At 38.8% G+C, this 8,180-nt stretch overlaps 1 long non-coding RNA gene across 1 annotated transcript in view; it reads right to left on the bottom strand.

Annotated features, from left to right (window-relative positions):
- Positions 1 to 4,227: 4,227 nt before the first annotated feature.
- The window catches only part of LOC149127435 (uncharacterized), a 73,844-nt gene continuing 69,891 nt past the window's right edge, over positions 4,228 to 8,180 (bottom strand). The window contains exons 4-5 of the long non-coding RNA XR_016231560.1: positions 7,858 to 7,965; positions 4,228 to 4,362 (exon numbers count right to left, since the gene is read on the bottom strand). This is a non-coding gene — a long non-coding RNA (uncharacterized LOC149127435). The remainder of the gene's footprint in view (positions 4,363 to 7,857; positions 7,966 to 8,180) is intronic.

The raw sequence follows: 8,180 nt of genomic DNA, 5'->3' as shown, positions 1-8,180 counted from the left end.
GCCACTGCTTCCAAATAACTAGAAATCCTTACTACATATTATTATTCAGAAAGGTTTTATCCAAATTCTACCTGTAGAAGTCGACTACTGCTCCATGAGCTTACTCTAGGCCGGTATTTCTCCTTGACTGACCCTCCTCAAAACCCATGGCACTCAGCCTGCATGACCTGATTTATCGTGTATGAGCTTGAGAAACAGTCTTACATTGTTCACTGTTGTTTCGTATACTGCTTTTCCAGTGTACCGAAACTTAGGGCATTAATTTTCTGATTCTATTCCATGATAGCCAAGGTGGTCTTTATTTCCAAGCATATTGTTTTGAAATCTAGCTGATTGATTTCTCAACTAAAAGAAAACCTCTCATGTACTGTTGATACAGAATACTTAGTGCTAAATATCATCTTCCTAACTCAATATTGTTTTTGTAAATTTAACTTCTTATTTCTATGAAGGCAAAACATGCAAAATGTTATCTTGGACTCAAGTTATAGAAAATTAGAAGCTTGGTAAGGAACTGGGAGTATTTTATCTTATACTGTAATGAACAGAGGTATTTTTAAGTCCTAAAGAAACATTTCCTTTGAAGAACATTACTTGGAGAAAAGTTGTTTCAAATATTCTATCTCAGCCCTGTTATAAATCTCATTTACACATAAAGCAATTAACTCACCCCTCATGTAAACTTTTCCAAATGTTGTGCATTCATTTTTTAATTAATATGATTTTATGGGGAAATTGTCAAGATCTAGGGACTAAGGAGAAATATAAAAAGAAGATAAATATCAAGCTTTTCTTCTGATGATCACTTTTATAAAGGGTATTTACAATACTAGAAACTGTATTATCAAACTGCTTGAAGAAATTTTGTTTTTACTTATATGTTTATTCATTTGATTTCTGTGCTAGTGAGGCAAATTTGTTTTAAAAATTACTAGTAAGTACAGATGCTTATCTTAAACTCTGAGAGTATGTCAACAAATAAGTGGAAAATGGAATGAAAAGGTAATGTGCATTTCTTACAAACTTTTTGAAGAAAACTAGCACTGGCATCATTGACCTGCAGCTTACAATCCATCATACTGCTCCTCCTGTCTTGGTATGAAAATTGAGGCATTCAGAAAATATGGGGAAATACTGGTATACCTAAACATCTCTAGGTATGGCATATGTAGAAAATAGGCATATGATTCTGGTCTGGCTGAAAAGCCCATGAGAGCATTTCAGGCATGGAAAGCGAAGCCACTGTGGATAAAAATGTCCTACATGAAAGATCTCTGTGAGTGAGGTCCAAGTGAAAAGAAGTGGCCATCAAAGAAGGAGGTACTTTTCTCTAAAGGGAGGAGAGACCTTCCACTTTGCTTATGGCCTTGTATAAATACTGACAGATTTTGTGGAATCAGAAGGTTTCTATAGCCTAGGTAGCTCACGTCAAGAGCCTCGAGTGATCACTGACATCATACACAAGAGTGTTAATTGTTGAATTAACAACAAGAGTCACTATGCACTTACTTCCCATGTAGGACTTCTATTCTCAATGAGTTGTACTATGAGAATTAACTGTAAAACTTGTTCTCAAACAATGTGTGTGTGTGTGTGTGTGTGTTTGCAAATTATTGAAACCTTTACTTAGTATAGAGTTGGTCTTCTGTGTATAAAGTCAATTGAAAATGAATCATAATGGAGATGAGACTGGGAATGGGAGAGAGAGTAGGAGGTGGAGTGGGAGTGAGGGTAGGAGGGCAAGTATGTTGGTAAGAATCACTATATTCCTAAAGTTGTACCTATGAAATTTGTACTCAATAAATAAAAGATTTCTATGGGAAAAGAAAAGAAAGTGGGCATATGAAAAAGCAGAGAAACAAAAAGAAAGTAGCAATAGAGTAGAAGAAAACCATGTCATATGCAAGAGATGTATGCCTGATAAATATATAAAGATCAGAGTTTCTTAGAGATATCCAGGGAGGTCTTTAATATAAGGTTTGTTGATATTTAAATTTTAAATTGTTTTCTCCATGGTGGCTATGATTCCTTCTAACTCTGCCATTCTTATCCCCCGTTGACATACATATTGCACTTCCAGTAAAAGTTACCATGTGTAGAAATATCTTGTATGGAAAATCTTTGAAAAAAATTAAGGGAAAGCATCAATATTTCACATATTAATTGGCATGAAGAAAAGAGCTGGCACTGGAAGCAAACAGGAAGTAAGATTAAAAATTTAACAGGACAAGAAAGTTCTAATAGATTTGGTTGTAAAATTATATGCAACTTAGAAATTAGAAGTCTTCATAAAGGTATCTTTTCCTCAGTCTCAAAAACAATCTGGCCGGCGCCGCGGCTCACTAGGCTAATCCTCCGCCTAGCGGCGCCGGCACACCGGGTTCTAGTCCCGGTCGGGGCGCCGGATTCTGTCCCGGTTGCCCCTCTTCCAGGCCAGCCCTCTGCTGTGGCCAGGGAGTGCAGTGGAGGATGGCCCAGGTGCTTGGGCCCTGCACCCCATGGGAGACCAGGAGAAGCACCTGGCTCCTGGCTCCTGCCATCGGATCAGCGCGGTGCGCCGGCCGCAGCGCGCCGGCCGCGGCGGCCATTGGAGGGTGAACCAACGGCAAAGGAAGACCTTTCTCTCTGTCTCTCTCTCTCACTGTCCACTCTGCCTGTCAAAAAAAAAAAAAAAAAAAACAATCTGTCATATTGTGTTTTCCAAAGATGGCTGCACCAACATATCCTATCTCAAATGTTCTTTTTACAGTGTGACATTGGCATTTCTCATAGGCCTCTATCCCTTTTATTTTATCATGGGCCAAACTTATGATTAATTTCAAGCAAATATAATGTGGCAAAATGATTTAATCTCACCCTCAAGAGTAGATCATTAAAGGGGCAATGCAGTTTTCTTTTAAAACTCTTCTTAAAAGAATCCAGCCATTCCAGTAAGTGGAAGTCCAGACTATGCATAGAGGCAGTGGATAAAGGTTTCAGCTGATATCTCCATCTCAGGACTTAGTTGACAACCAGCATCAACCTCCAGCCATGTGTGTAGACAAGTCTGCAGATAGTGCCAGCCCTACACAGGGAAACCATCGACAACCCAGACACAAGAGAACAGACAAGACTTCTTGGTTCTGTCTTGTCCATAGTCCTGAACCAGAGGATCCATAGGTATAATAAAGGTAAAGTTTTGGTAGGACACAGTACCTCAATTTGAACAACATTTAATTTCATTCTGTTCTAGTCCATCAACCCTTTGGCTAACTCTTCTCCATCTCCGGAGATACCAGAGATGGGGGTGACTAAATTTGCAAAATGGTGTGATGTTGGGCATTAGAAAGAGTGAGATTGCCTCTTGAGTTATAAAATATAATAATGTTAACAAAATGAGATCTTGGAAACAGTGCAAGTAATGCAGAGTGGGTGGAGAGGTGGGAGGAAACTATAATTTTATCTGTATTTATCTGTTCATTCACTTAAAAAGCATTCAACTAAGAGAAGCAAGAAAATAAACTTAGTTATCTTTTTAAATCTGATTACTTCATATGAAATAGTGTTTTTTAAAGATTTATTTATTTGAAAGTCAAAGTTACTGAAAGAGAAAGTGATATCTTCCATCCGTTGGTTCACTCCCCAAATGGCAGCAGTGATTCAGAACGTGTACAGACAAAGCCAAGACTCAGGAGCTTCTTCCAGATATCCCACATGGGTGCTGGGGCCCAAGGTGTAGGACATCCTCCACTGCTTTCTCAGGCATATCAGCTGGATCAAAAGTGGAGTAGCTGGGTCTCGAACTGGCTCCTATAGGGATGCCAGCATCAAAAGTGGCACCTTTACCTGGTATACCACAGCACCAGCCCCGGAGAAAGTTTTCCAAGTGAGAGAAATGGAAACAATTTAAAATAAAATATCAATTAATTGGGTCAAATTAAAATTATTAAAGCATATTGATGTATATATATATAGCTATCTACATAAAATTTAATACTAATTTATTCATAAATTATGAATGAGAAAATGTTAGTAAATATATGAAAATGTTAATAAATTATATGTATATGACATAACAGAAATTTTGACAGAATAATTAAAATTCCTAGAGAAAACTAAATGAAAGATCTGAACATATAATGTACTCTACATGGCAGGAATGCACAATGACACAGAGAAAAATTTATCCTCACTAGTAAACACAGAAAGGCAAAATTAAAATAAGGAGAAAATACACTTTACCTAAAAAAGTGATATAGGGATGAACTAGCTCTCTCATACAATAAATAGCAGGAGCAAAAAGGGTCCAGGATTCCCAGAAAGCAAGCAATTGGAAAATATGTTTTAAACATGTCCATAAGTCTTGGCAAGTAGTCATGTTTCCTAGGAATCAATACAAAAAGATGTACAATGAAGCATTTTAAATTCCATATGCAGAACGGTGCCAATGCCTAGGGACTTATCTCGAGTATGATGGGAACCCATTGGTCTGTAGCGTCAGAAGAGCTGCTCAGGAGTCGAGGCTGTGGCTTAGTGGTAAAGCTGCCTCCTGTGGAGCCGGTATGCCACATGGCAACTGGCTTGAGACCCAACTGCTCCACTTCAGATGCAGTTCCCTAGTAATGCACCTGGGAAAGCAGCTGAGGATAGCCCAGGTCCTTAGGGCGTGCACCCACATGAAGACCCTGAAGAAGCCCCTGGCTCCTTGTTTTGGCCCAGCTCCAGCCTTTGCAGCCATCTGAGAAGTAAACCAGCCAATGAGGTTCTCTCTCTCTCTCTCTGTCTCTCTCTCTCTCCCAACTCTGCCTTACAAATAAATGAATAAATCTTAAAAAAAAAAAAAAAGAAAAAGAAAAATTCTTCAGGTGAGTAAAGATAAGAACAATATGATTGAACTTAGAAACTCAAACCTGAGCACAGACATCCAAACACAGAAATTAGATGAAGGGATAAAGTCCCTCTAAAGTACACTAAACTGAAGCACAAACTTGCATAAAATTTTATTTTATCAGGACTAAATCAAATCCATTTGAAGACTTTCACAAAATGCAAAGGCACTAGAAATTTAAAAAATAATAGAGATGAGTTATGTTTCTGGGTAAGATGGAACAAAAAGAAACAGATTTACCTTTTTGTATGTCTGTAGTGAACATGTACAGATTTATTTTCTGTAGCTAACATGTACAGAATATTTCCATTATTCCTTAAACAATACAACATCATAGCTATTTGCATAGTGTTTACTGTATATTAGCTATTATAAGCAATTTAGACCTGATTAAAGCATACCAGAGTGTGAACAGATTATATGCAAATATCATGTCATTTTATAAGACTTGAGCATCTACCAATTTTGGTATTGGTAGGGGATTTGGGACCAGTACTCCCTGGCTACCAAGGAATGGCTGTATTACCCACAATTACTTAGCTTATTGTCCTCAGAAAGCATTCAGACAATAGCACAAGGAAGGGAAAATTAAGCAGAGCCCACTGATTTCCTAAATTGAGGAGATGGAACCTGAGAATCCAAGATAGGTTGGGTTCATGAGGCAGAGAATTGAAAAAAGGAAAACACTGATAGAGAAAACTCTGGAGACCTGTGAAATACTTGCCTCAAGTATTTAGTCCTACAAGCATATGAGAAAACTACCCAAAGGTTGGGAGGGAACCTTTTGAAATAATTAGAAGTACCTGGCAGGGAATTTAACCTAGTACCAATTGATGTGTAAAAGTTCATGATCTATGGTCGGCGCCATGTGGCTCACTAGGCTAATTCTCCGCCTGCAGCGCCAGCACCCCGGGTTCTAGTCCAGGCTGGGGGCGCCAGATTCTGTCCCAGTTGCTCCTCTTCCAGGCCAGCTCTCTGCTGTGGCCCTGGAGTGCAGTGGAGGATGGCCCAAGTGCTTGGGCCCTGCACCTGCATGGGAGACCAGGAGGAAGCACCTGGCTCCTGGCTTCAGATCAGCGCAGCGCACTGGCAGTAGCGGCCATTAAGGGGGTGAACCAATGGAAGGAAGACCTCTCTCTCTCTCTCTCTCTCTCTCTCTCTCTCTCTCACTAACTCTGCCTGTCAAATAAAACAAAAAAATAAAAAATGTTCATAATCTGTGGGATATTTGATGGTGTGCTCAGAAGGGTCTTATCTCAATAGTGAGGACCAGCCCTGAAATAATATTGGTCTCATGCTACCTAAAATATAGCAAAAGACGTTTCAAAAGGATTAAAATCTCTTATGTAGTTTAACTGTGTCTACAAACCAGAGTTTGGAAATATTCATAGGGGTGGTGTGGGTATTTGGCTTAGCAGTTAAGATACTGATTAAAATGCCCACATGCTGTACTTGAGTGGCTTGATCCCAGCTCAAGCTACTGACTCCAGGATCATGTTAATATGTACCCTGGGAGGCAGTAGACCACGACTCAAGCAGTTGGGTTCCTGTCACCCAGTGGGAGACCTGAACTGAGCTGTTTGTTACTTTCTTCACTCCAATCCACATTTGTGGAGTGAACTCATAGATGACAGCTCTTGCTCTCTCTCTCTGTCTCCCCCTCTGTGACACTCTGTTTCTCAAATAAATAAAAAAGTATATTTAAAAATAAATATTTATGGCAATACAAAAGAATAAATTCACAATGTCTACCCCTAAAAAATATTTTGACACAAAACAAGTAGTAGGAAAACAAAGTTCACGTGAAGAAAAAACATCAACTGAGAGCAACCAGAAGTGGCATAGTTATTAAAATTAGCAAAGATATTTGTAAAGCTATTATAATTATATTTTGTATAATCAAAAATGAAACAGAGGCCTAGAAGTCACACACACACACACACACACACACACCAAAAATGCAAGTTTGAAGCTTAAAAACTATAAAATGAGAAATCAAAAATATACTGGATAGACTAACAGTGGAGAAGATTTTACCAAAGGAAAGATTTATGAATGTAGATAGAAATAGAAATGAGCCCAAATGAAACATAGAGAAAAATAACATTAAGAAAAATAACAGAGTAAGTTACCTGTAAGAAAATACAAATGGCTTCATGTACATATGTAACTAGATTTAGATACAGACAGATGCACACACACATATAGTTTACTTCAAAAAATATGAGGAGAGGGACAGAAAGCAATATTTGAGGTATTAATGCCTCCAAATTTCCAAATGTGATAATAAAATATAAACCCTCAGAACCAAGAAGCTCAAAAATATCCCTAAATGAGAAACATGATGATAAAGACACCTAGGTGCATCAATAGTCAAAATACTCAAAAACAGTAATTAAAAAATCTTAAAAGCAGCTGGAGAAAAAGACAAATGAATGAAGAAAGAGCAAGGAAGATTGGAGCTGGCACTGCAGCACAGCAGGTCAGGCAAATTTCTGCAGCTCTGGCATCCCATGTGGGTGCCAGTTCCTGTCCTGGCTGCTCCTCTTCTGATACCAGCTCCCTGCTGATGTGCCTGGGAAGGCAGAGGAAGATGAGCAAAATCCTTGGGCCCCTGCACCCATGTGGGAGACCCAGAAGGAGCTCCTGGTTCTTGTCTTCTGCCTGGCTCAGCCCCAGTCATTGTGAGCATTTGGGGAGTAAACCATTGGATAAAAGATTTCTCTCTCTCTCTCCCTCTCTCTCCCTCCCCCTCCCCCTTCTCTCTCTGTGACTCTGACTTTCAGGTAAATGAATAAATCATTAAAAAAAGAGTGAGGGAGATTTTAATGTCAGAAATAATACAAGTGAGGAGATGTGGAGCAGTATTTTTAAAGGCAGAAAGCAAAGTGGGGAAAAAAAGAAGAAAAAAAAAAAAAAAGACTGGATTCATTCTATGAATATAACCAGAGAAAGGATCTTTCCCACCAAAAGGTAAAATAGGGACTTACCCGTATACAGAAGCTGGAAGAATTCATCACCAGTAGTCCTGCACTACAAGAAATGCTACAGGAAATCTCTGGGCATAAATAAAATGATGCACATGGGAAAAAGGATTTCTGCAAAGGAAGCAGGAGCAATAGACACAGCATCTTCTTGAATCAACAGATGCAATTTGTACCTTGTGGTGTATATCTCTTCAAAAGATAACTGACAGTCTCTCTCATTTCCCAAAGAACCCCATCTAATTAGAAAAAGAAGGCATTAAAATCTTGGTTGAGGGTATCCTACAAAAACAACTGACCATGAGAGTTTGATTTTTAAATTTTATGTC

Source organism: Oryctolagus cuniculus, chromosome 3, assembly GCF_051225735.1.
Source record: "Oryctolagus cuniculus isolate XC-2025 breed Fujian yellow rabbit chromosome 3, ASM5122573v1, whole genome shotgun sequence".
NCBI classification, from domain to species: Eukaryota; Metazoa; Chordata; class Mammalia; order Lagomorpha; family Leporidae; genus Oryctolagus; species Oryctolagus cuniculus.
This window is presented reverse-complemented; position numbering and strand designations above follow the sequence as displayed.